At 45.7% G+C, this 26,625-nt stretch overlaps 1 long non-coding RNA gene across 1 annotated transcript; it reads right to left on the bottom strand.

The window, feature by feature from the left end:
- Positions 1 to 7,339: 7,339 nt before the first annotated feature.
- Positions 7,340 to 16,612, bottom strand: LOC120236250. The gene is made up of 3 exons (XR_005529617.1): positions 16,427 to 16,612; positions 9,734 to 10,242; positions 7,340 to 7,381 (listed from the first exon to the last, which is right to left on the bottom strand). It is a non-coding gene; the product is annotated as an uncharacterized LOC120236250 (long non-coding RNA).
- Positions 16,613 to 26,625: the final 10,013 nt, after the last annotated feature.

Genomic DNA, 26,625 nt, shown 5'->3' with positions numbered 1-26,625 from the left:
TGTGCTGACAGCTCAGAGCCCGGAGCCTGCTTCAGATTCTGTGTCTCCCTCTCTCTGCCCCTCCCCTGCTCATGCTCTATCTCTCTCTCTCTCTCTCCTTCAAAAAGAAATAACCATAAAAAATTGTTTTTAAAGATCCAAACCAGATGTCAAGTCCTCTTGGCAGGTAGATGGTCCCTTTTCATGTTCCCCCAGCACTCCAGGCTCTTGTTGAGTGTGGGAGCATGTGTATTACACTCATTGCCTTAAAAAGGGTCCAGTACTGTCTGGTATGTAGAGATCGCCCCCTGCCTAGAGTGTTCTCCTTCCTTCCAGCTAATCCTTTTTCACTTAATTAATGCGTCTTTAGTCTTCAGAGCTCAGCGGGACCATCACTTAACCCAGGCGCCTTTTTTCCCCCCCCCGTGTTTTTTTTTAAGTTTGTTTATTTATTTTGAGGGGGGGGGGTGGTGGTGAAGAGAGAAAGGGAGAGAGAATCCCAAACAGGCTCCTCATTGTCAGTGAGGAGCCTGTTGCGGGGTGCAATCTCACCAACTGTGAGAATGTGATCTGAGTTGAAATCAAGAGTGGGATGCTTAACCGACCAAGTCATCCAGGCACCTCTGGGAGGCCTTTCGTTACCCTGAAGACAGGGCTGAGACCACCCTCTTCTTTGCTTCCATATCTCTCTGTGTCTTCCTCATCGCAGCACTGCTCATCATTGCCCACAATCACATGTTCAGTCGTCTCTCCTTCTCTCTAGAAAGTCAGCTTCGGGAAGACAGGAAACTGCTTGCTTTTACTGCTGTATTCTCAATACTTAATCTTGCCCATGCAGCCCATAGTATGTGCTCAATTAATATTGAATGAATGCATGCCTGCCTGCATGCATGAATGAATGAATGAGAAAACCAATGCTTCCCCTTAGCTATGTGATCTTGGAAAAGCCAGTCTTCTACTTTGAACCACAATTTCTTCATTGCCAAAGGGATCGATGAGCTCCCAAGTACGTTCCAGCTCTGTCACTCCACTATCCTGTGACCTATTTTACCCGCTATCTATAACTCACGTTCTGGCCCATCCAGCATGAGTCATGCCTCAAGAACTTCAGGCGCTTACTCACTGTGAAGTAATTTTACATACTTCAGAGAACCTTTCACTCTTCAAATATTATCTTACTGATGTGATCCTTGGCAGCATCATGATCTCCCTCCAGCTCATGAAGGTCAGGTCGCTCCATGGGAGCAGACGCCTTCCCTACCATCTCAGTTCCTGGCAGCCCTAGCCACGTGCATTCCCAGCAGGGGCCCCAGAAGAGGGTAGGGTCTGCCGATCCTGTGATGGAGTGTGTTGTGATTCCTATGCAGCATAAGAGGAGGGGAAGCTGTGACTCAGTATTTGTGAAATGTTGCCTTGCGGGGTGAGTAAGACCAGACTGGGGCTTTGTGTCTTGGGAAGTGGTGAGTCTCATTAATTGGAATCGAAGTCAGAAGGTCAAGGTCATTTCCTGCCACTGCCACTCCCGCTTCCTTGCCGTGTCCTCATTAACCGGTAATCTATCCTTTGGACCACCAGCTTTCTAATCTGTAAAATGGCCACATAAACACACAGCCTACTCACTGTCTGGCTTGGTTTGGAAGTGCGGAGGGAGCGCCTTTCCGTGTTCACTGAGCATCTACTATGTGATGCACACTTTGCATCTGTTACTTAGTCTGATTCTCAGAACAATGCCATGCGGTTACCCGGGGACATGGGATCTCTTCTCATATCTGGATTCTCTACAGCAGCACCCCCGGACCTGCGTTCCACCTGTTTCACACTTTTCTGTTTGAAATTAGTAAGTATGTGCTTGGTGATCAAACACATTTGCTTAAACCATATTCCCCCAACCAAGCAAGACTTCCCAGAGCATTTCCTATGGTAATGGGCACCCTTTGGGGTTCAGTGGTTCAAAGTTGCCAGGATTGAAAGGGCAAGACTCCAGCTACCCCAGAACTCCAAATTGTTTTGCTCAGCAGCCTGGAATTGGCTTCTGTGATGCTCGAATTGCTAGGGCAGCCGGCTCCCCAGACAGGACTTACCAAGGCAGCCATGCTTCATGACCACATTTGATGGGATTTTGCTTTCCATCCTGGCGACCCTGGGGTCTGCTCATGGTTAGCAGGAATCTGAAGAGCCGGCCACCTGGTTATTGTCAGGCTCCTTCATGCCATTGATGAATAGGCTAAAAAAGAAGTTCTGGTACTTTCTAGGGTGATGATGAGTCCTGAGGAACCAGGGGGGACGTAGGGTTTCTGCTAACAAAATTGGACAGGGAGCGGTATGTCTAGAATCAAGAAGTTCCTCTGTCGAGTCTTCAAGATTTTCTTTTTTTTAATGTTTAAGAGTTAGAAGAAAAAGAAAGACCACGAAGTCTCCATCCTGGTCAGACCACCAGTGGCTCAGATCCCTCAGGGGAGAGGATTTGCTATTTGGCTTGGGCCACTTCAAGAAGTCAAGATTTCTGAGCAGAATGAACGTAATATTTACGTCTCTCTCCCTACCAAGAGCGTCATGATATGTTAGCGCCTTGTATTAGAACAAATCTCCCTTTCCTTCCCCCGTTCCCTTGTGTTGCTTGCGTGCAGTGGTGGCAGTGGCTCTTACAGTTTCGTCCCCAGGCTCTAGCATTAAGAGAATAGGAATAGAGCCAGGAGAGGAATAAGCATCACCCCGAGGCCCTGGACTGCTTGCCCAGCACAGCGCGGAAGAATCTTTTGGGCTAACTCCTTGACACAGCAGGTGAGCACACCCCCAGGAAGGGAGAGCCTCTTTGTTGTTAGAGTCCTGTTCCGTGATCATTGTTGGCAGTTAAGCAGGAGACGGCACAGGATGTGGTTACATTTTCTGCCTGGTTTTCAGCTTTTCCTGACTTTCTGGTTGGAGAATTTCAGCCCCTATGGGCCTGATTCCTCAAATCCACTTAAAGGAGCAGCTTGAGGAAGCAGAGCCCACCGGAAGCACGGGGCTGACAGGTGTGCAGTGGCCGGACCCCTGACTCTGATGCAGATGCGGTGCCGTGCAGAGTGACTGCTGGGCGACCATCGCCACTTGTCCTCAGCAGGGCTGCGGTTGCCCCGGCAGTTTCCTCCTGACTGACTCCAGGCTTCCCGGCATCGGTCTGAGGTCCCCATGACCTTGCTCTCTATCTTCCAGTATCTTTGAAATAAACTGCGCTTCTACTTAAGATTAGCCAGGATCAGCTTTTGATTCTTGCAGCAAGAAAGTCTGATGTATAGAAATTGGAAGAGGAGGAGGAGGAGGAGAGGTAGTAGTGAAGGAAAACATTTATTGAGCACCTATTGAGCGCCAGGCACCCATATTATATACTAGGTATGTATTATTTCTTCCTTTCAACAGTCCCACAAGCTTGGTATGCTTTTACTTCTTTGTTTTTAGCACAGGAGGTAGCCAAGGCTTACCTCGTGCAGTGTAATTTCAAAATGTGTGCAAGTTCGCAAATTAGGAATTTATGTCCATGATTGAAAGGGAATAGAGCAGAAATCAGATAAGGCCTTGTGTGCCTGAAGAGGGAAGACTACAAAATAGTGCCCTAGACTTTTATTATGGGAAATTTAAAAACATGCACAAAAAGAGAAAATAGTGTGAGAAACCTCTGTGTACCCACCAAACCAGCTTCAGCAAATTGTCAATATACTGGAATACTATGCTGTCTACTATTGGTTTAAGTATAGAAGCTACTACTGAGTTTTCTTTTCTTTTTTTAAAAAACATTTTTTAATGTTTATTTTTGAGAGAGGGAGAGAGAGAGACAGCATGTGCAGGGTAAGGATGGCTGTGTGTGTGTGGGGGGGTGGAGACACAGAATCTGAAACAGGCTCCAGGCCCTGAGCTATCAGCATAGAGCCTGACGTGGGGCTCAAACTCAGGAACATCAAGATCATGACCTGAGCTCAAGTTAGACGCTTAACCTACTGAGCCACGCAGGCACCCCAACTACTGAGTTTTCTTGAATGTTGTGAGGTTCAAGATTGTGGATCTGGAGGGGAGCCTGGGTGGCTCAGTCGGTTAAGTGTCCGACTTGGGCTCAGGTCATGATCTCACAGTTCGTGGGTTCGAGCCCCATGTCGGGCTCTGTGCTGACAGCTAGCTCAGAGCCTGGAGCCTGTTTCAGATTCTGTGTCTCCCTCTCTCTCTGACCCTCCCCTGCTCATGCTGTCTCTCTCTCAGAAATCAATAAAACATTAAAAAAATTTTTTTTTAAAAAAGAGTGTGGATCTGGAGTTGGTTGTATAGAGAAGAGCAGATTTGGTTGTAAGTTATATTAACATTTCTAACTACATAAAATTTAAAACTTCTATGTCAAAATATTAAACGTTGAAAGGCAAACAACAGACTCAGAAATTTATTTGCCACTGCCATGACTTTCAAAACTATCTTTATGATATAAAGACCTTATACATAGTGGTAAGAAAATCAACAAAATAGCAGAAAAAGGGGGTCGAAGGTGTGAACGTAGTTCCTAGAAAAAGGACCAACAATAGCCAACAACCTTACTAGTACGTAATCAAGGCAGTGAACACAGAACAATGCTTTCACCTACGACGTGAAGAATTTTAAATGTGGGTGTTCACATTCTGCGGAAGGCGGGGTGGTTTAGTGTAGCCCTATTGGAAATTAACTTGACAAAGTATATCAGGGACTTAAAGAAGTATATATCCTTTAAGTCAAAAATTCTGCCAAGGGAATCTTCTTTTAAGGAAATTAGAAGAGGTGTGGAAAAGGTTTCTACACAAAGAATTTCATTATAGCATGAATGACAAGAGCAAAAATATTGGGAAAAATTGCAAAGCCTAACAATAAGGGAACGGTTTGGTAAATTATGGTGTGTATATAGATAGAATATCATAGAATTATTTTCTGTGGACAATGGTCATCTATGTAAAGCATGATTTCATTTATGTATAGTTTGTCTTTCTCCCTCTACACATGCATGTGCACACACACGCACACACACACAAACACAGAAAACAAATTGAAATATGCCAGTGTGTTCACAGTGGTTATATGTGGATTGTGGGATTCTGGATTTAAACATTTTATTCTCTTCATTCTTTTTTGTATTTTATGTTTTTCATTTTCATCAGAAAAGAAACTTAAAAGAAAGTTGACTTAAAACAATGTTATCCAGCAACATTATGGCTTTTCTACTTCATAGCTTTTCTACTATGAACCAGTGAGCAGTGTTAAGTGGCTATCTGTTAACACTAACAACGACTGAGTACTTACTGTATATAATAATACTGATAATAACAATTATTGAGTACTTACTATATGGAAGGCATTTAAAGACTTTTAATCATTATATCCAGTGCTACCAGCAACACAGACTTATGGTAAGGAGTATCATCATTCCCATTATATAGATGACAGAACTGAGACTCCTAACAGATAAGAGGCTTGTTCCAGAAGTTCTAGTTTTCACTGGTGAAGCCAGGGCTCACGGTAGGCTTGTCTGACACCAGGGTGCTGTCCTTCCCTACCAGGAGTCCTTATACTTCCCTCCTGCACAACACGTGATATCTCTGGGGGCGACCCTTCTAAACGGAGCCTGCATCATAAGACAATGTGGGTCAAAGACGTGGGCCGGCCCAATGCGGAGTCCAATCTCATTCAGTTGTTGGAGTCAATTGGTTGTCAGAAGACTGATTTGAAGAGAAAAATTCAATTTTCCCAGAGATTGAGGAAAACAGGCTTTTGTTCCTGTTTCATTCCATTAAAAACGGAGAGAAAGCCTGTAGCAGGGCTGAGGCGTGCCCTGCTGACCTTTTCCTAAACAAAGCTTCCTCATCCATTTTCTCTGCCTCCATGCCTGACCCCAAGCCCTGCATGTGGACACAACCTTTTCCTTAAGAGAAAACAGTAATGTGGGCAGGTCTTAATCCAGGAGACTTCTACCTCCTTCTGTGACTGGCCACATCTCTGTGATGCTCTATGAGTTGTTCATAATTAACTTGCACAGGGCAACCTTCTTTCCTTTATTATTTCAGTTCTTAAAAGGGAGCCATGTTTGCTTGGATCACTTTGCTCTCCACGACCTGCCCGTACCTTGCATGGAAGGGGGGTAGGGGGAAGGATTGGCAATAGTGGTAGAAAGACTGTCATCCTGTAGACCCTATGAAGACAGGGTACCGCCAGCCTGTTGTGCGGCTCTCCATCGTTTGGCATGGTGCCCTGCACGGAACAGGTACGCGGCCATTTCTGATGAGTAGCAGTATGAATGAAGGGCCACAGCACGGAGTGCACTAGCTGGAAGATCACAGACACTCAACAAACCCTAGCCGACACACCGTTACCCTCTCTGGCCTTTCGTCTGGGCGTCTGTATTACATAGGGCTTGCCCCACGTGGTCTCCAGGGTCCCCTCCGGTTCTGACACCTGTGGCTGTATCTGCATACTCTGAAGTATGCTGGGGCTCGGAGAGGAGAGATGAGCTTCTCAGCAGGCGCACAGAATGATCTGGTGTGTTCTCCCTGTGAGACGACGGACCCGTGGACTCCCCAGGGCTCACTCCGCCCCCTCCAGCGCTCCATCTGGGACGTGTCCGCGTGGCAGTCTGCAACATCTGTCACAGGCGCTCCGTGCCGGGATGACTCTTGCCTCAAGTATGTCCTCGGAAAGCCCTGGAGATGGGGAGCCTGCCGGGAGTTTACGTAACTTAACGAGCGGCCAGAAGAACGTACGCGGAGGCCTCTGATTCTGGGGGTGGGTCAGCGTTCTGTGACTGTGCAGGGTGACACACGGTCTGCAAACTGCTCCGGATGCAGAGCCCCTTGGTGAAGGGGACAGGAGAGGTGTCTCTATTTCATGTTTTCTTTTCACAGTCATTGCCCTTTGTATCCTAAAAAAAGGAAGGGTTTGGGAGAGCTGCCCTGCACATAAGGCGTATGAAAAATAAATGAGGCAGCCAGGATGAAGGGGAAATAAAATTTGCTTCTGCTCAGCCCCTCGGACCCTCTCCTCACCCTTCCCAACCCTGCTGTCTGCCCTGGGATGCTGACCTGTGTGGACTGCCTCTCGATCCGTGTTGGGTTTGGCCACGGGGTCACCGTCAGGAGGTCAGAGGGAGAGGGAGGCGAGGATATGAGCGGGGCCGTGTCCCTTCCACAGGGGAGGTCTCACTTCTCAAAGTGACCTCAGCAACACACTCTCTTTCTAGACAGGTGACTGCTCCATCCCCTGGGAGCCAAGGGTGACAAACTCCATTGTGACTAACTAGTCTCTGGTCACTGTGTTCTCCCCCCGCCTCCAGCCCATGCCCCTGCTGGTGTCCCACTGTAAATAAACCCTTCTTGAATTACCCTAATTTGAGCGCTCCATCTGTTTCCTGTTAGGACTCTGACTGATATAGAAGGATTAAAAAAAATAAGAGGCAGTTAGAAATACCGCTTATAAATGAAATACAACTGTAATGCTCTGTACATGTGCCCCCCCCCCCCCGAAAAAACCCATGCATCAGTGCATCTGTTGCCGTTTTTACTCTGAGCTTCCTGGTGACCAAAGCGACAGAACCATAAGAACGGACCTCTAGTCTCATCCCCCCTTTCCATCAGAGCCCGGAAGACCTTCCTAACTAAAACTCTGACCATCTCTCTCATTATGGATCGAATGGTGGGTCCCCCAAAGGTATGCCTGAGTCCTAACCCCTAGTCCCTGTGAATGTGACCTTCTTTGGAAAGAGGGTCTTTGCGGATATGTGATCACATTAAAATGAGGTCATGCTGGGGGGAGGGTGCCTAATGCCATGACTGGTGTCCTTATGAGAGGGAAATTTGGACACAGACACACGCACAGGGAGAGCGCCATGTGATGGTGAAGCGGGGGTAGGAGTGATTCCTTCCTGGGAGAGAGGCACGGAACCCATTCTCCCTCAGAGCTTCCAGAAGGGGCCGGGCCTGCTGACACCTTGATTTCAGACTTCTGGCCCCCAGAAGTGTGAGGGAATGCATTTCTGTTCTCTCTAGCTGCTGAGTTGTATTCGTTTGTTATGGCAGCCATAGGGCCACTAACGTGACTTCGTGAAGTGCCAAGGCTCCTCATGACCTGGCTTCACCTTCATTTCCAGCTTCCTCTCCGCCCCCCCCCCCCCCCCCCCCCCCCCCCCCCCCCCCAAGCTCACCCTTGTATCTCCCGTTCTCATGCACGCCATGCCATTTCAGGGTTCTAAGCCTCTGGCCATGTTCTTATTGCACCTGGGCTGCCTTTTCTACTCTTCTGGATGCTGCTATATCTTTTCCAATCTCATAGATTCAATTCAGATGTCACCTTCTCCAAGGGGCCTTCCCTGTCCCTCCCAGCTGTGGTGGGTCCACCTCCTCTGGACGTCTGGATGCCCATGTCATCCATAGTAGGTAGCCGCCATCTCTGTTTCCCTCCCTAGATGGTAACCTCCCCAAGGGCAAGGTCCTGTATTATCTCTGCATCCCCAGGGTCTGGAACAGCACCTGGCACATAGCAGAGGCCCCACTGATGTTTATCGAACTGGATGGTTCCTTAGCATGGCATTTGTCTCATCCCTGCTATAAGCCAGGTGCTTTTCTAAGTACTTCGCATGGATGTTGGGTGTGGATGAGGAAATCGAGGCTTGAGGAGCATGAAGGTTCATTTGATGTGTCCACCCAGCTAGGCTGCATGCACAGTTGTTTGGTCTACCGTCAGTCTAGATGGAATAAAGGTATTTTTCAGATGCGATTGACATTTACATGAGTCAGCTTTGAGTAAAGCAGACTACTCTTCCATGATAGGGTGGGCCTTGTGTGATCAGTTGAAGGCCAGATGAAAAAGGACAGAGGTCCTCTATGAAAGAATGAATTCTGCCTCCAGAATGCCTTTAGACTCAGCGGCAGTATCAACTGTTAGCTGAATTTCTAGCCTGCCCACCTGCCCTGCAGATTTCAGAGGGCAAGGCCTTAAAAGAGATCTCTTGCTTTCCCCACATAGATCTTATTGGTTCATTTCTCTGAGGAAGGCTGACTTCTGGAGAGGGGACAGTCCCTGAGGTTGTGTGCCTCTCTTCCATTCCAATCTGTTGCCTCTTCACATTGGACAGATAGAGGGGAGCCCAGTCAGGGAGGATCTGAACGCTGTGGTTTTTATCTGTGACAAATCTATCTTGGGCAATCAGCTTGGGGCTTTGCGTGAATTGTGTTCATCAAGCGGGTTGTATATTTACTGAATCTCCTTTTGCTTTTGCTCGGCAAACAGAAATGTTTATTCCTTTAAAAAACACAAATGCTAAGTGGGGCAATATGATTGGAACACCCAGTCCTTTAAAGAGGCTGAGATTTTCGTTGGCAGAACATTAAAAATGAGAGATGTTGGTTTTAGGTCTTCAGAGCAATGCCATTTTTCATCTCTGTGTCATACTGTGTTTCCGCAGCTCAGAAACAGCAGTACCACCCAAACGTCCACTCCCATGTGTATCATTGTCTGCCTTCCAGAGAATTCCATCCCAGGACTGGACCTGTGTGATGGCGAGCCACCAAGGAAGGCAGGCGGGGGAACTGCCCTTTGCTGGGAAGTTAACATTCCTCCCTCCCTCCCTCCCTCCCTCCCTCCCTTCCTTCCTTCCTTCCTTCCTTCCTTCCTTCCTTCCTTCCTTCCTTCCTTCCACCTTAAGCCTTCCTAGACCTTAAACAGGCTTATGCCATTCTGCGAATGACTAAGTGGAGCCCAGAGGGAAGCAGTGGCTTACTCTGATGGAGAAGCACATTCAAGAGATATTGGTGAACATCTGCTACGTGCCAGGCTCTGGGCGGAGTGCCGAGAATTCAACGATGAATAAGAATGGCCAGCATCTGTTCTTGTGACACTAATATCCGAGTGAGGCAGAGAGGATGAAGCAGACAAGAATCACACACGTGCAAGCGGTGTGACTGTTACTAAAGGCGGGGCTGGATTTGAACTGGTGTGGAAGGGCTTCAAAGCCCAGAAGGGTCCTGTGCCTCTTGTTTCTTTTGGCGATGTCTGTGCTTTATAACGCTCATTATTCTGGTGACTCCTTAGACTATTGTCACTGAAAACACCCCCATTGAGTCCAGCAGGTCTTCGTAAGATGATTTGCTGTTTAGTCATAAGAGCTTTGGCGGGCGGAAAGGTTGGAGTCGCGCCTCCAGTTCTTACTAAGTGTGCAACTTTGGACAAGTCCCGTGACCTCCCTGAATTTCATTGTCCTTGTCTGTTACACGAAGTTGAGCTGAGAGCCTGATTGGGAACAATGATTTGTAAACGTTAAGAGGTTCTGCAAATGCTGGAGATCATTAAAAACAAACAAACAAATAAACAATCATCTGCCTAACCCTCTCGACCAATAGCTGGGAAGCATCCTAAATAGAATGCAAGCAATAGCCAGGGTGAGGGTTTTCTTTGCATAAAACATGCCACAGAGTCTTTAAGCAAATTAATAACATCAGACTGGAAAAAATAAAATAAGGACTGACAGTCTATAAATTATTTAACTTAGTTTTCTAGTATTTCAAATCTCAGTTCGGTAGAGTGAGGATTTCCTTACAATGTGTTAATTACAATAATGCTTCATTTACCAAGTCGGGGAAAAGAGAGTGAGCATGAGGTATCTCACCCACTAGGCTGAAAGCAGGGGACTTTGTGTTTTAAATTCTCCCATAGAAACTTCTCTCTCCTTTCTGTTTAGGTGAGGGAGCTGTCATCTATAAACCTTTGCCCTCTGACCACAGCTCCATCCTGAAAAATCTATCTGTGTACTTAGTGATGAGTACAGATACCTAGAATCTTTATTTTCTAGAGTTGCTACACGTAGTTTATTTCCTGAGCTGTTATGAAGTCATGACTCCCAAAAGTCGTGACTAAGCCTAGAATGTAGTCATTAGCTTCAAAACAATGTAGTGAAGCCATATCTCTTTCTTCTGTCCTGTCCCCTGAGGTCTGTAGATCATAGTTCTCAGCACAAAGTAAACTGTTCAATAAATGATAGTCATTGTTAACATAGTAATAATTACTATTGTTATTTTTTATACTACTATTCTTATATCATCACATACATATTTTTGGAGGGAATATGTGGCAATCGGGATGCAGGCCAAAAAAGATCTGTGAAGGGAAGACAGATTTAAAAAATGTGTGTCCTTTTAGGTCCTCGTTCATAGCCTGTGTTTTCCTATGTGGGAGAGAGTTCGAATGTGTGTAGCATTTGGGTTACACTCAGAGGATTAGACATAGCAGAATCTTTCTGTAATGAAGGGAAAAAGTATGCCTTCTTCTACCTGCCAGATAACTGAAATGTAATTTTCCTAGTAGGGTGTGATTTGGGGAGCATGTCACTAGCCTCTTTTAGTTTACTCTTAATTTTTAATTTGTATATGTGTATCTATCTATCTATCTATCTATCTATCTATCTATCTATCTATCTGAGAGAGAGAGGGAGAGAGCATGAGCACCGTAGAGGGGCAGAGGGAGAGAGAGAGGGAGAGAGAGAGAGACAATCCTAAGCAGATTCCATGCTCAGCGTGGAGCTCTCCAGGGGGTTCCATCCCACGACCCTGGGATCATGACCTGAATCGATATCAAGAGACAAGACGCTCAACTGGCTGAGCCACCCAGGTGCCCCTAGCCTCTTTTATTTTAAAATAAAAGAAAATCATTTATATAAAAATATCCCCAATCTTATGGTGATAGTAATACCCATTCTACAGAGTTATCAGTGAGGAAAATGGCTACAGTTTGCACAGCTCTTTATATTGCACGTAGTCCCTTCATCTACTTGCTGACTGTCAATCCCCTAAGAGTACTAAGTGATCTGTGTTTGTATCCCAACTTGACCAGCGAGCCAAAGCAGGCCTGGGTGGGGGAGGGGGTGGGAGAAGTGGTGCCTCTCTGGCTCCTTCCTTAGTTAGTGAGACGGCTGGGATTACAGTCCAGCTCTGCTTCCTTCCATCTACACTGTTGCTCCTAAGTGTGATTATTACGACATCAGATATGGCAGAATATGGCTTTAAAAAAAGGGATTTCCATCTTGCATGTCCCGAGGCTCTTCTATCTGTGTGATTCCCATTTTTGTTAATAAGCATCTCTTTAGTGTCTAACACATCAAGGGCCCATGAGGGGGTGGGGAAGACGGGCAGTCATGTCAGCCTCATGCCAGGCTGCAAAGGACCTTTAGGGAGTGATATGTGAGGGCATTCATGGGAGCAAGAAAATTTTTAAAGGTCCAAGTGGTTTTGGTAATGTAGAGTAAGAACAAAGAATTCAGAGCAAAGTATACACGGATAAGACTCATTTGTTTCCCAAGGTTTGGTGGTACAAAATTAAGTTATTTTGTTATTTTGTTTTTGGAACTAAAGACGAGGCCATATTCTGGTGGGCAGGGTAGGGTTTTCTTTTGAAGAGAATAATTGGTTTCATTGTTAGTCATTCTGGGAATTGTTAATTCCGGGACAGAACGCGAGCGAAACTTTGAACTGGGTCTGGAAGGTTTTGGCTCCGGACTTCGAGTTGGGGAAAGAGGGCTGAGACAATATTGATGGTGGTGGGAATGAGGATGGGGGTTCAGTGGGCTGAAGGATGGCCCCCAAAGATAGTAGGTCCTAATTCCTGGAACCTGGAGATGTTATCTTATTTGGAAAGAATTTTTTGCAGCTGTGATTAAGTGAAGGCTGTGAGATGGGGAGCTTCTCCTGGATTATCTGGGTGGGCCTTAAATTCAATAACATGTAAGAGGCAGGTGGAGGGAGACCTGAGGACACGTGAGAAAGGAGGTGGCAATGTGTTGAGGAGGCAGAGATTGGAGTGACGCAGCCACGTGTCAAGGAATACCAACAGCCACGAGAAGCTGGAAGAGGCAAGGAACACATTTCCCCCTAGAGCCTCTGGAGGGAACATGGTCCAGCTTACACCTTGATCTTGGTCCAATGACAATGATTTCAGATTTCTGGCCTCCAGAACTGTGAGGAAATACATCTCTTTGTTTGCACACCATCAAGTTTGCAGTGATTTGTTACAGCAGCTGCAGGAAACTGATACAGGGGCTTAGAGAATAGTAAGCTGCCCTTGGTCATGGAGAGGCAATGCACGCACCTGCGGGAACTTGAACATCAACTTCACCGGTGACGGTAATGGCAGTTGTAGCACTGGCGCAAGCAGTCCAGGAGGGTAAGCTGGTTCTGGAGGAGCTGATATCCACGGCGGGATCAAGGGGATGAATCTGAATCCCAGCACCATTAGCAAGGGATGATGGGGCTAGGATTCCTCTGGGACCATGAGGGAGGCCACGCTCTTGCAGAAGCAGGCTGGGGAGTCAGGGTCTGTCGCAGGTAGAGAGAGTGGATCCTGGCAGAGCAGAGACTTTGTGGGGCTATTGAGCCTGGAGGCAGAAGAATATCTAGTGGCAAGTGCAGGCCCATCCTGGACACTTGCAGGGTCTGGAGCTTGAGTTGAAACGAAACCTGCATACCACAGGTCTAAATATTTAGAACTCATCAGTCAACAAAATAAAGTATTACATGTTGTGATACAGTTTTTAAAAAATGTTAAATTGTAGTTTTTATATGTAGTCTTAAAACTACATTTAGTTATTTTTTAAATTATTTTATCTATTTTGAGGGAGAGACAGAGAGAGAGAGAGAAGGGGAGGGGCAGAGAAAGGGGGAGAGAGGGAACCTCAAGCAGGCTCTGTGCTGTCAGTGCAGACACTGATGCGGGGCTCCGTCCCACAAACTGGGAGACCATGATCTGAGCTAAAATCAAGAGCCAGATGCTCAACCGACTGAACTGCCCAGGCGCTCCTAAAACTACATTTAAAATGTAGTTTTAAAATGAGTGAAAGCTGGCAAAGTATAAAGGATTACTGGATTTAATTATTATTGAATATATCTGAGCGTTCTGTTGGTGAGCCCATGTCTGGACGAGTGAAAAAACTAAGACATATGTAATTCACAAATTTTAATGTCATTATTCCATTAAATGAATCTTTCTTGCCTCCATTTCTGTAAAATTAGCAATTATGTTGTTAGGTCTTTTGGGGGGCATTGGCCCCTTTATCATTATATAATGCCCTTTTTGGTCTGTGATAACTTTCCTTGCTTTGAAGTCTGCTCTGTCTGAAATTCATGTAGCTACTTGTGCTTTCTTTTGATAGCAGTGTCATAAAAATGGACAAAATATTTGAAAAAGAGGCTGGAGAAGGGAAACAAATGATAGGAGACCAATGATCATTTTGCTTTCTGCCTGGAGGCACTTTTGGGGCTGTGGAATAGGGATGAGCATGCCAGGAAGATCATGGCAGTCTCACAGAGTCAAGGAGTCAGAAATCAGAGTTCAGGGAGGTGGACTTTGCTGGAATTTGCAGAGCAGAATATCAGAGAGGAGGAAACTATGCAGAGAAAAAGCTCCATATATCAGTATACCCTCTTGAGTCTGTTGCTGAATATTGAGCTGTGCGTGCATAGGGGGAGTCTCTAGAAAGTCAAGAGAAGGATGACTAGAGAGGCAGTAAGTAGAACTATTTCCAAAGCTTGTAGCACTCAGAGACGTCTGTAACCAGAGTAGAGAGATCTCACTGAACACCCAAGCTTCTGGCCAACACTAGAAGGGTCACCCCTTATTAGAATTACTTAAACTAGCCCTCACTAAAGGCTACTCTATAAAGCTTGCAACATTCTTGAAAGGATGAAGCAGATTCACAAGTCACTTAGGTGCCTGCCAGAAAAAAGTCTAACACTCTTCGGAGGAAGACAACAAAACCCAGCACACAACAATGCTGAACATCTAATTAGGCATGTAAATAAGCAGGAAATTGAGATTAAAAAAAAGAGAGAAAGCCAATAGAAATGTACCCAGAAATGATAGATGATGGAATGAACAGATAAGAACTTTATAATAACTGTAAATACGTTCAGGTCTTTAAAGAGAAACATGGGTACAATAAATATTGAAATGAAAGGTATGAAAAAAACTGTGAAAGAGAACCTCTATAGATAAAAAAAATATAATTTTAAATAAAAAAATGTCACACCTAATGGGATTAACACAGAGTAGACCTTACAGAAGATAATATTTTGAAGCAATAAACTGTCTGCATTGGTTTACTCAGGCCACCGTAACAAAGACTGGGTAGCTAAAATGACAGGAGTTTATTTTGTCACAGTTCTGGAGGCTGAAGCCCAAGATGCCTTCAGGCTTGGTTTCAGGTGAGACCTCTCACCCTGGCTTGTAGATGGCTGAAGTCCCATTGTGACCTCACATTCTCCCTTCTCTGTGTTCCTGCACATACACACAGAGATCTCTGGCATCTCTTCCTCTTCTCCTAAGAAGACAAATCTCACTGGACTAGGACCCCACCTTATGACTTCGTTTAACGTTAATTATCTCCCTGAAGGCCCCATCTCCAAATACAATCACATTGGGGGTTAGAGCTTTACCGTATGAGGGGCCAAAGTGCAGTCTATAACACTATCCAAACTAAAGTAAGGAGAGAAAAAAGTACTTAAAGGGAAGCACAGAATCTCAGTGACCCGGAGACAAAACAAATTACCAGTGTAATTGAAGTCCCAGAAAAGGGGTAGGAAAAAGATATTCGAAGAAATAATGCCTGAAAAGTGTTCCAGATATGATAAAAAGTATAAACTCACAGATTCAAGAAACGCAACGATTTCCAAGCAGGACACACACACACACACACACACACAACACACCACTGAGACATTATAATCAAATTGCTAAAACCCAGGGATCCAGAGATAAAGAGAAAATCTTAAAAACAAAAAAAGAAAAAGACATTCTGTAAAGAGAATAATAATAATAATTCTTGTGGGCTATATGAACTATTTTAGATTAGTTTTATTAAACTTACAAAGTTTAAGGAGGTAGAGCCTCAAGATATCTCTCCCCAAATAAATATTTATTAATTTAAAGATAAAATAGAGGGGCACCTGGGTGGCCCTGTTGGTTAACATCTGACTCTTGATTTTGGCTCAGGTCATGATCCCAGGGTTGTGGGATTGAGCCCCCACTGGGCTCCGTGCTGAGCATGGAGACTGCTTGAAATTCTCTCCCCTCCCCTGCCCTGCTGCTCATTTCCCCCACTCACTTGCTCTCTCTCTCTCTCAAAATAAAATTTGTAAAGGAAAAAAAGAGAAAACTTTATCACAGAGAAGCATGGATATCCCCACCTTAACCAAGAAATAATGGTATCCTGTAAGGTATCCTGTAAGGTATACTCTCATATACCCCCTGAAACGATATACCAATAAGGGCACCTGAATTATTCTTCCCAATAGCACATAACTTCAATTTAATTATGAAACAATTTATGCAAACCCAAACTGAGGACCTTTCTATAAAATAATTGGCTAGTACTTTTTTAAGGTCTCAAGGTCATCTGTCTTAGTCAGCTCAGACTGCTATGACAAATTACCATAGACTGTTTTGTAGCTGAAACAGCACACACTCAATCCTCACTGTTCTGGAGGCTGAGAAGTCCAAGATCAATGCCCGAGCAAATCCGATGTCTGGTGACAGGTTGCTTCCTGGTTTGCAGAAGGCCGTCTTCTCTATGTATCCTCATGTGGCGGTGGGGAGAGGGAGGAGGGAAGCTCTCTGGTATCTTTCTATAAGCACACTGATTTCATCATGCTGGCCCCACCCTCGCCACCTAATTACCTGTCAGAAGCCTCACCTCATAATTCCATCCCATTGGGAGTTAGGGTTCCAACATAGGTGTTCTGGGGGGTAAACAATCACACTCATAACATCATGATTAGTGAAAGGCAAGGAGAGGCTGAGGGTCTGTCACAGATGGGATGAGACTAAGGAGGCATGACAGTTAAATGCGATTCGGCAGTTTATAGTTGATTCTGGAATGTAAAAAGGATATTAGTGAAAAATACTGGTGAGTCCACATAATTAATAGTATGATGCCAGTGTTATTTTTTAAAAGTTTTTGAGGAGGGCCTGAGTGGCTCAATCCATTAAGCAACTGACTCTTGATTTGGGCTTAGGTCATGATCTCACGATTTGTGACTTTGAGTCCAGTGTCAGGCTCTGTGCTGACATAGCTGACGGATGGAGCCTGCTCTCCCTCTGCCCATCCCCCGCTCACATGCATGCACACATGCTCTCTCTCTCTCTCAAAATAAATAATCTTAAAATACATTTTTGATAATTGTACCATGGTTACATGAGCTGTTAACCTTAGGAGATGCTGGGTGAAGGATCTACAGAACTTTCTGGACTATTTTCTGCAATCATTAAATAAGTCTAAAATTATCTCAAAATAAAAAGTTAAAAATAATTGTTCCCACAAAACAAAACATCTTAGTGCCCGGTTGGCTTCATTGGTGAGTTCTACCAACCATTTAAGAAAAATAATACCAATTTTACATACTTTTTTTTTTTAGAGGAAAAGGGAATACTTTCCAACCCATTTTATGAGCCTAATATTATTCTGATACTAAAACCAGACATGGCTATTATAAGAAAAGAGAATCTAAGATAGGATTTCTCTAGAACATAGATGTAAAAAGTTGGCAAATCATGTCCAGCAACATCCTGTGTTTATTCCAGTAACAAGTTTGGTTTAACATCTGAAATTCAGTCAGTGGAATACATGACATGAACAGAATAAAGGGGAAAACAGCACCATGGTCTCAATAGACACAGAAAAAGCATTCGACAATATTCAACAGTCATTTAAGATAAAATTTCTCGGCAAACTAGGAATATAAGGGACCTTTCCTAATGTGATAGAGATCATTTACAATAAAACCTATAACTGACCTCATACTTGATGTTAAGAATGAATACTTTCCCCCCACAGACAACAATGCTTATTCTCATCAGTTCTATTCAATATTATAATAGACGTCCTGGACAGTCAAAAGGCAAAGGTGGGGGGAAGGCATTTATATGGGAAAAGTAGAAGGAAACCTGTCTTTATTTGCAGATGAAATAATCATATGTGTGGAGAATTCGAAGGAAATACAAAAAAGCTACTAGAACGAAATGAATTTAGCAAGGTAATTAATACAAGTTCAATATACCCAAATCAGTTATACTTCACATAGAGCAAGACACAATTGGAAAATGAAACTTTTTTTTTTAACATTTATTCATTTTCGAGGGACAGAGCATGGGGGAGGAGCAGAGAGAGAGGGAGAGACAGAGAATCCAAAGCAGTCTTCAGGTTCTGAGCTGTCAGCACACAGCCTGACGTGGGGCTTGAACTCATAGACCGTGAGATCATGACCCCAGATGAAGTCGGACACTTAATTGATCGAGCCACCCAGGTACCCTGGAAAATGTAATTTTAAACAATGTAATTTAAAATAGTATCAATAAACATGAAATAGGGCGAGTTTATTAAGATATGTGAAAACTATAAAAAACTGGTGAGCAAAATTAAGATCTAATTAGAAGTGTGATATAGGATGATACTCTTGATGCTCAAGAATCAGAAACTCAATATTTTTAAGGTGTTTATTCTCTCCCAAATTGATCTGCAAATGCAATAAAGTGCCAATAAAAATTCCAGAAGGCTTTTTGTAGAAATTGGCAAGATGATTCCAAGATTTAGGAAATGCAAAGGACATAACATAGCCACAACAGTTTTGAAAAAGAAGTGGAAGGAGTTATATAACTTTATATCAAGATTTATTGTAAAATGACAATAATCAAAACGGAGTGGTATTGGTGTAAAGATACTCATATAGATTAATGTAACATAGAAGAGACCAGAAAGAGACCTACAGACACAGGGCCAGTTGCTTTTTGACCAGGGTGCCAAGGTAATCCAATGGGAAAAAGTAGCGTGTACAAGAAACGGTGCTAGAATTGGATATCCACTCAGAAAAATGCAAACCTTGACTCTTACCTCACACCACATACAAAAACTCACTAGCAGGGTGCCTGGGTGGCTCATTTGGTTAAGCATCTGACTTCGGCTCAGGTCATGATCTCACAGTTTGTGGGTTCGAGCCCCGCATCGGGCTCTGTGCTGACAGCTAGCTCAGAGCCTGGAGCCTGTTTCAGATTCTGTGTCTCCTTCTCTCTCTGACACTCCCCTGCTCACGCTGTCTCTCTCTCTTTCTCTCTCTCAGAAATAAATAAAACATTTAAAAAAACCCACTAGCAACTGACCATAGATCTGTGAAAATTGAAATTGTAGAAAAAATTGTGATCTTGAGAACAGGACACAAGATCATAAATCACAAAAGGATACATTTTGCTTCATCAAAATTCTGCTCTTCACAGTAAAGGAATAGGAAAAGAGAAAACTGAAGCCATAGGCTAGAATAAAGGATTTGTAATAGATCTATTTTACACAGACTAGTATCAAAAACATGTAGAGAACTAGTCCGATCAATAATAAAGACAAATAATCCAAGAAAAACCAGGGAAAAGATTTGAACAGACACTCCATGAATGAAGATAAATGAATGGCCAATAACCACACGGAAATATGTTTCACATCATTAATCAGTAGGAAATGAGAAATTCACAGTATAATACAATTTCACTATATGCCCACAGTTTCTTAGCTACAGGGAGTTTTGTGTTCATTTGTAAATACTTTTGAACTTATGGATTCAAAGTTGAAAAAGAAGCAAAAAATGGACCCGCAGCAGAACTGAAAAGCAACTTTCCTACACAGGAAAATTGCATCCAGGGCTATCTGAGTAGAGCGCTTGGTCAGATTACCGTGTATCTGCCGGTATCTGAGCATTTCCGCCCCTCAGTGCTCTCCACTCTCAGGAGCATGGCTGTCTCTGATATTGGCAGCACTTGTACCATATGGCCCTTTGATTCAAGGACGGAAAGAAAGAGGAAGCCTTTTCGTAGAGCCTGAGCAGTGTTAGTGTGGGGAGTGGCTGTTTCACAGTGTGGCAGTGCCCGGTCCCAGCTCTCGATGACAGAGTGTCCATGTGACACGTGGGCCTGCAGATCTGTACATCCATGGCCAGGGCCCCTCTCACTCAGGACTGCAGGTGACACGGGGTAAGCTATCTAAGGGGGCCTCTCTGCAGGAAACATCTGGGTTCTACAGAACAAATTGTATAGAAACATGAAAGGTGGGCTCCCTTTCAACCCCCCTACCCTGCCCCTGCATTTGACAATTTGTGGTCCTTGGTTCCTTGGTGCTCAATAGATCTGCCTTTGCTCTATTGAGCTCTCTATTAACTTGGGCCAGAAAAATTCCGTATTTAATTGTAATCAGTTTTATATATTGGAGTTTTGCCCATGAGTTCGTTAGAAAAAAATAATTCTTTTACTAAAAAGAATGAAACAAGTGATCTGGTTCAATTAGCACCCCACACTCCCTTTCTAACTGGGCAGGCTGAAGCCCGGAGAAAGACAGACTCTTGCTTATACTGCCGTTCCAGGTAGCTACGAGGCCCAGACCAGAGGCCAAGTGCCCCGACTCCCTGTGTATCCTGCTTTCTCCTGCCCCACGGAGTCAGTCAGGGCTGCAATAAACTGTGTTATCTCAGAGAAGATTTTTATGATGCATCCAGCCTCTTCCCAGGGCTGGCCTGGCCCCCAGTGGTCTAGAAGACGTCATGTCCCTGATGAGCCCTTAATGTTTTGGAGCCATTGCTGAAACTAGAAGTCTCATGCTCCTATGTGCTCTTGGCTGACTTACAGCAGTGTTTCCAATGCGTACAGAGTCCATGGTGAGAAAACAGCAGGCCCCAAGTGTGAGCTCTGTGCTATCCCCTCTCTGTCCCCTTCTGTGTCTCTTCCTCTCCATCTTCATTCCACATTCATTCAAAACCTTGATGGAACCTTCTTGGACCGGTTGCCACAGTGTCGAAGCCCAGGGACATGATTGGGCTTTGTCTGTTTGTCTTTAATCTGTGACTGTGTTTTCTTGTTTGTCCTGTGGCTGCATCTACATGTGTTTGTACTGATGCATATCTTTTTCAAGGAGGGGGGAATCAATGTCTCTTCTGTCTTTCTTTCTTCTTTCCCTTCCTCTCTTCCTCTCTCGCTCTCACTTTTTCTTTCTCTCCCACCTCTTTCTCTGTTTTTGTCTTCCCTTGGATCTCCCTCGATTTGCTTTCTCTTTCTCTTTTTTGTGTCCCTCCCTTTCACCGGTCTTCTGAGTCTCTGTTTTGACTTCCGTCTCTCCCTGCTTCTCTGTGTTGCCACTCCTGTCTCCCTTTCTGTCTGTCCTCTGGCTCTCTTTACAGAATGTCTGTCCATTAGTGCACAGAGTGGATGCTGCAAAGGCTCCTTGAATCTCTGTTCTTCACCCAAGTCTGTGGGAAGACACTGGCACCACCCCATTTGTTAAGCATATTTTATAAGATTTTTCCTCTTCTGATTATGTAAATGCATTTTGGTCCCACTGAAAACTAGATCTCATTGGGCTTGTGCTTTGGAAAACAGAGGCCATGTGTATACATATTTTCCCTAGTTTGCAAGGAGACTTGCCTTTGTTTTAAATACAAGTGAAATGGTCTCTTTGACGTAGAGATTCTAAAGAAATTCTGCAGGTTGGAAAACCCACGTATGCTTTTACATTTCTCGCGGTGGAAGTCAGATTGATAAAATAGTCATTGAACACCAGAAAAGCAGGTGTAAACCATAGCCTTTCAGGAACACACAGTAAGGTAGGGAAAGTTTCCTGGGTGATAGAGAGGGTTGTTTGCTTGTCTAAGTGTTACAACAAGGAAAAATACAACGTGCTATGAGAGTAAGTCATTAGGCCTGGAGTAGTCAAGGAGGGCTTCATTGAGTTGGTGGTATTTGATCTGGGCCTTTGAACTACAGATAAAGGTTTTCCAGGAAGACAAGGGCAAAGGACACTTTGTATCGAAGAGATGATTTGGAAGGGTAAAGCCGTTTGGGATATTAAGACCCTAGTGTGTAAGAGGAGGAAGATGGAAAGTTATGTTGGGGCCCTGCCCTGCAGACTTTGAATGTGAGGATGAGCAATTTGGCCTCTTGCTGATGGCCCTGTGGGGTCGTGGAAGATACAGCAGAGTTGGTATGGGGGATGGAAGGGAGGCATTCAGACTGGAGGGAGGAGATTGAGGCAGTGCTCCAGGTGAGAGAAGAGTGAGCCATGGTGCTAATAGTTCTCCTCATTACATCATGTATTTACTTACAGCTTGGTTCCATCTGTCCTCTGCTTACAGGAGAGTTTGTGTTCACTAAAAAACCATCCGTGAGCCTCTACTGTATAGTAGGCATCTTGTGAAGCCTTAGGGACATGGAGATGAAAAAGACGTGGTTGAGCTGGAGTCTTAAGGACCTTAAAATTGAAAGGTGCTAGAGACAGATTGACAGGCGATTTCTGCATAACCCTTTATGAAGGTACTAGGACAGAGGAAAAACTAAGGGGATGTGGGGGCCCAGAGGAGGGCATCTAATGCAGTATGAGAAGGGCTGGTGTGGCTGGGCTTCCTGGAGGAAGTGAAGCCGGAGTTGTGCTTGAAAGACAGGCCAGAATTATCTAGAGCCATAGTTACCCAAGGGTGGTCCCTAACCTCTTAACACCACCATTGTCTGGGATATTGTGAGAAATGCAAGTTCTTGGAAGACACCCCAGAATCCAGAACTCTGGGTATGGAGCCCAGCAATCCGTGTTTTAACCAGTCCTTTGATGCGTGCTTAAGTTTGAGAACTACTGATCTAGGCAAGGGAGGGAGGAAGTTGTCCCGTGTCGAGGGGGAAGGTGTGCAAAAGCGTGAAAATAGCAGAAGGTCTGGTGGGAATATGGTTCGGAGGCTGGAGGGCAAGGTTATCGTGCAGATATGCCGCAAGAGGAGCCCGGAAGTCTTGATGGGACCGACAATGGAGGGCCCTAAGGAGCCGGTAAAGGAATGTGGGTAGTAGCCCACAGGGAACATGAAGTCATAGAGCGTTGTATAGAGGAGGTGGGCATGGTCAGGTTTCTCTCTAGAAGCAGGTCCGAGGTGGGCATATATGTAAAGCAGGTACTCGGTATTTGTTGAACTGACCTGCAAACTGAGTAGTCCACTCCATCCGATGACTGAGCACCAGATCAAGGAGGGGGCCAAAAAGACTTAGCTTTATGCCCATTCCAATCCACTGGTAACAGCTTCCTGAGTGCTGCGTGGAGAAGGACCCTGAAGCCTGGAATCTAGGAGAAATGAGCTTTGCGACTCAGCGGCCAAGTTTGCCACAGACATGAGAAGTGGGGAGGTGAGGATGTGGGGGCTCATGTGCTACATATTAAATCTGAGTTGCTCTTGCCAGATAATTAACAAAATGAAAACAAAAACACATGTTTTCCAGAACTCATTTGTACTCAGGAAACCCAGCCTTGCTCCTCGTCCAGGCCAGCAAGAATTGATTCTAAGTGATGTGGAAGAGAGTCATCCAGGGACATAGTGTCCTCTCCACTTCACACCCCCCGCAATGGAGAGGCCTCCTAGTGCTTGACCCAATGGCTGATGTTCTACCACTGAGCTTTTCTTTAGGGCAGGGCAGCTAAGGTCCTGTAGAACCAAAGAGGTTACAGGAGATGACAAATCGACCCATCGTTTAACGTGTCATTCACCCGACTACATCAGTCACCTGCTGCATGCAAGGCTCAACTCTTAGGAGGGGAGGGGCATTCACCATTCGGTAGAGCAATGCGATATTGAAGAACACTTGACTATCCAAGTGGCCCTTGTTGCACGGGGTGCTGAATGGGTGCCAGCTGGAGGCCTGGAGCACAGCCCAAAGGCCCCTTCTCTGGTGTAAAATGGACTTGAAGCCTTGCATTTCATCTTCCAAATTTATGCAGTCTTAAAATTCCACTCCATAATATGCAACATCTGGATTTGTTTTAATGTAGATATTCTTGACATCAAGTGGTATTTAAGTTGCTTACCAGTAAGTGAAAAGGATACCCCAGCTGGACACCCGGTGTTTTGCCCTAACTTTGCACAGGTGCCCCCAGTATACCAGTGTGCCCCAGAGGATCTGTGTGTTACAGATCGGGGGGGGGGGCGGGGGGAGAGTGGCTGAGGGATGAGCAAGTGAATCCCGACCTCCTGGCTGTGTGATATTCTGTAAATTACTTCACCTCTTGGAGTTGAGCAATAGAGAATGGGAGGAGTGAAATAGATGAACGTGTGTAGCACAGACCTTGGCGTCTATTAAGCCCTCAGTACGTGTCAGTTAAACGCCCACAGCCAAGGCCCGGAGTCATGCTGACCACAGTGTGAATTAATTGGTTGTATACAATCAGGCCTGAGGAGAATGGGGCCATTAGAGGGTCAGTTTGCATGTTGGATGACCTCTGCTATTTCCCCTTGCTGTAAATGGCTGGGAGGCTGCTGTGAGAACAGGAAGGGAGAGGGGGAATCATCCCTATGGAGAATCCTGGAAGGCTTCAAGGAGATGGTATTGGAGCTGGACCTTTCCGCAGGCTGTGACTGGATTGCAAACCATGAAGAAATATAAGGCTGGACAATCTGGTTGGATCTGAGCCTGGAGAGCTTAGCCCATGTTAAGGACACTGGAGTTTCTTTTTTATTTATTTATTTATTTATTTTTGAGAGAGAGAGATAGAGACAGCATGAGCAGGGGAGGGTCAGAGAGAGAGGAAGACACAGAATCTGAAGCAGGCTCCAGGCTCTGAGCTGGCTGTCAGCACAGAGCCTGATGCGGGGCTCGAACCCACGAACTGTGAGATCATGACCTGAGCTGAAGTCGGACGCTTAACCGACTGAGCCAACCAGGTGCCCCAGGACACTGGAGTTTTTTTTTATCCATTTGGCCTGAGGGAGCCATTGAGTACTTTTGAGCATGGTGGAGCTCTGTAGGAGAAAGGTCATGAGAACAGAAGCCTCTGAGGACACGTTCTTTCCCTGTGTGATTCCTGCTGTATCCCCTGTGCTTACAACAGAGTAAGTGTCCAGTAGTGGATATTTGAATGAATGAATGAATGATCAAATCACTCTGACAGCAGGCTTTTGGATCGAGTGGAGAAGCCACGTAGAGGCAGGAAGACCAGTGCAGAGGCCGTGGCAGTGCTCAGGGGCCACAGGTGCCCCTCCTCAGGGATTGGCAGTGGGACAGGGTCAAGAGCAGCTGGGGCGGGGGGCGGGGAGCCTCAGGGAACATCACCCTTCTCCTGTTCTCTGTGCCTCCCAGGGAGCACTGACCGCTCTCTGAATTTGGGGAAAGCTTCGGGGCAGCATAATTCATCCTGACAGCCCCGGCCAAGTGTTCTCCCAGAGCCTCTGTTCCCCTCTGCTCCCTGTTCAGATTGGAACACAGTCAGGGCACGCTCGAGAGAGGAAACAGTCATTTGCATCTGAACATGAAACAGCATTTTCTGAAGCTGCAAGCAGGGCCCAGCTGGTGTGTGCGGGGCTCGCTCACAATTGCGACCAGCTTGTTTCAATTTGGGACTGGAGGTTGAGGGGTAGGACTTCCCAGGGGGCAGACACAGCCACACGCAAGCGACTGCACAGAACTGGAGCCCAGGGTCCCCGCTGTCTCGGCTGCAGGGCGGACTTCCCCTGGGGTAGGGAGAGGAAAGGAGGGACAGGGGGGTACAGTGCATTCTTTCCAAACCCCCTGGGGGCAGCTACTTTTGGAAGTTCCATAAATCCAGGGGGAGCCGCAGGGAGCAGCCCACTGGCCCTGGAGCTGTCTGGCGACGTTGAACACCTACTATGTTTGGAGCATTTTGCCAGATGCTTTACTTTGTCGGGTGGGAGCCTGAAGACGGAAGTAGGCTGGTGGCCAAGGCCTTACATTGTTTTGAAAAATGATAAAGTTGAAAAAGTCACCGGGGGTGAGAGCTCAAAGAGACCCGTTGGAGACTCGCTGCCCCAAGCGAGCCCCGGTTCATCCTGCTGGAGATCCCTTCAAGTCAGGGCTGAGCGCAGAGGCTTAGACGCACACAAGCTAATGCACGCCAAGTTCGCTCGCTGCCCCTCTTTCTCCTCCCTCCCCTTTTACATCTCCTCTCCCGGTTGTGACAGTCCAGACCCTGCCTGCAAGGGTCTGCTTGTCCCTGGGCCCTCTCCCATGCTCCCCACGGCTGTGCCTGTGTATGTGCACCGGCACGGGGGCAGGGGACCCTGGGCCCCCAGTGGACTCAGCCTGCAAAGGGCACAATGATGAGAAAGCCCTCTCGTAGGGGAGGGGCTAGCACCATATTCGGCAAATTTCTCAGGCTTTATAGCTGTGCTGCTATGGCTACTGGCTCTACCACGTAACAGCCGCATGAACTCAGCCAACGTGAACTTACCTAACACTTAACAATCATAGCTAATGCGGGGCCCCTGGGTGGTTCAGTTGGTTAGGCGGTCGACTCTTGATTACGGCTCAGGTCGTGACCTCACGGTTCAGTTCCTGAGATTGAGCCCCACGTCAGCGCCATGCTGACATCCAGGAGCCTGCGTGGGCGTCTCTCTCTGCCCCTCCCCTGCTCATTCTCGTGCCCATACACTCTCTCTAAAACAAATTAAAAAAATACTTCTTTTAAAAAGTTTATTTATTATTTACTTAGAGGAGGGGGAGAAAAAGAGAGAATCCCAAGCTGGCTCTGCACGTGTCACTGCGGGCCCGCCTCGGGGCTTGAACTCTTGAACCATGAGATCATGGCCTGAACCAAAACCAAGAGTCGGATGCTTAACTGAC

Source organism: Hyaena hyaena, unplaced genomic scaffold (assembly GCF_003009895.1).
Source record: "Hyaena hyaena isolate Hyena2069 unplaced genomic scaffold, ASM300989v1 scaffold_5, whole genome shotgun sequence".
In the NCBI taxonomy this organism is placed as follows: domain Eukaryota; kingdom Metazoa; phylum Chordata; class Mammalia; order Carnivora; family Hyaenidae; genus Hyaena; species Hyaena hyaena.
This window is presented reverse-complemented; position numbering and strand designations above follow the sequence as displayed.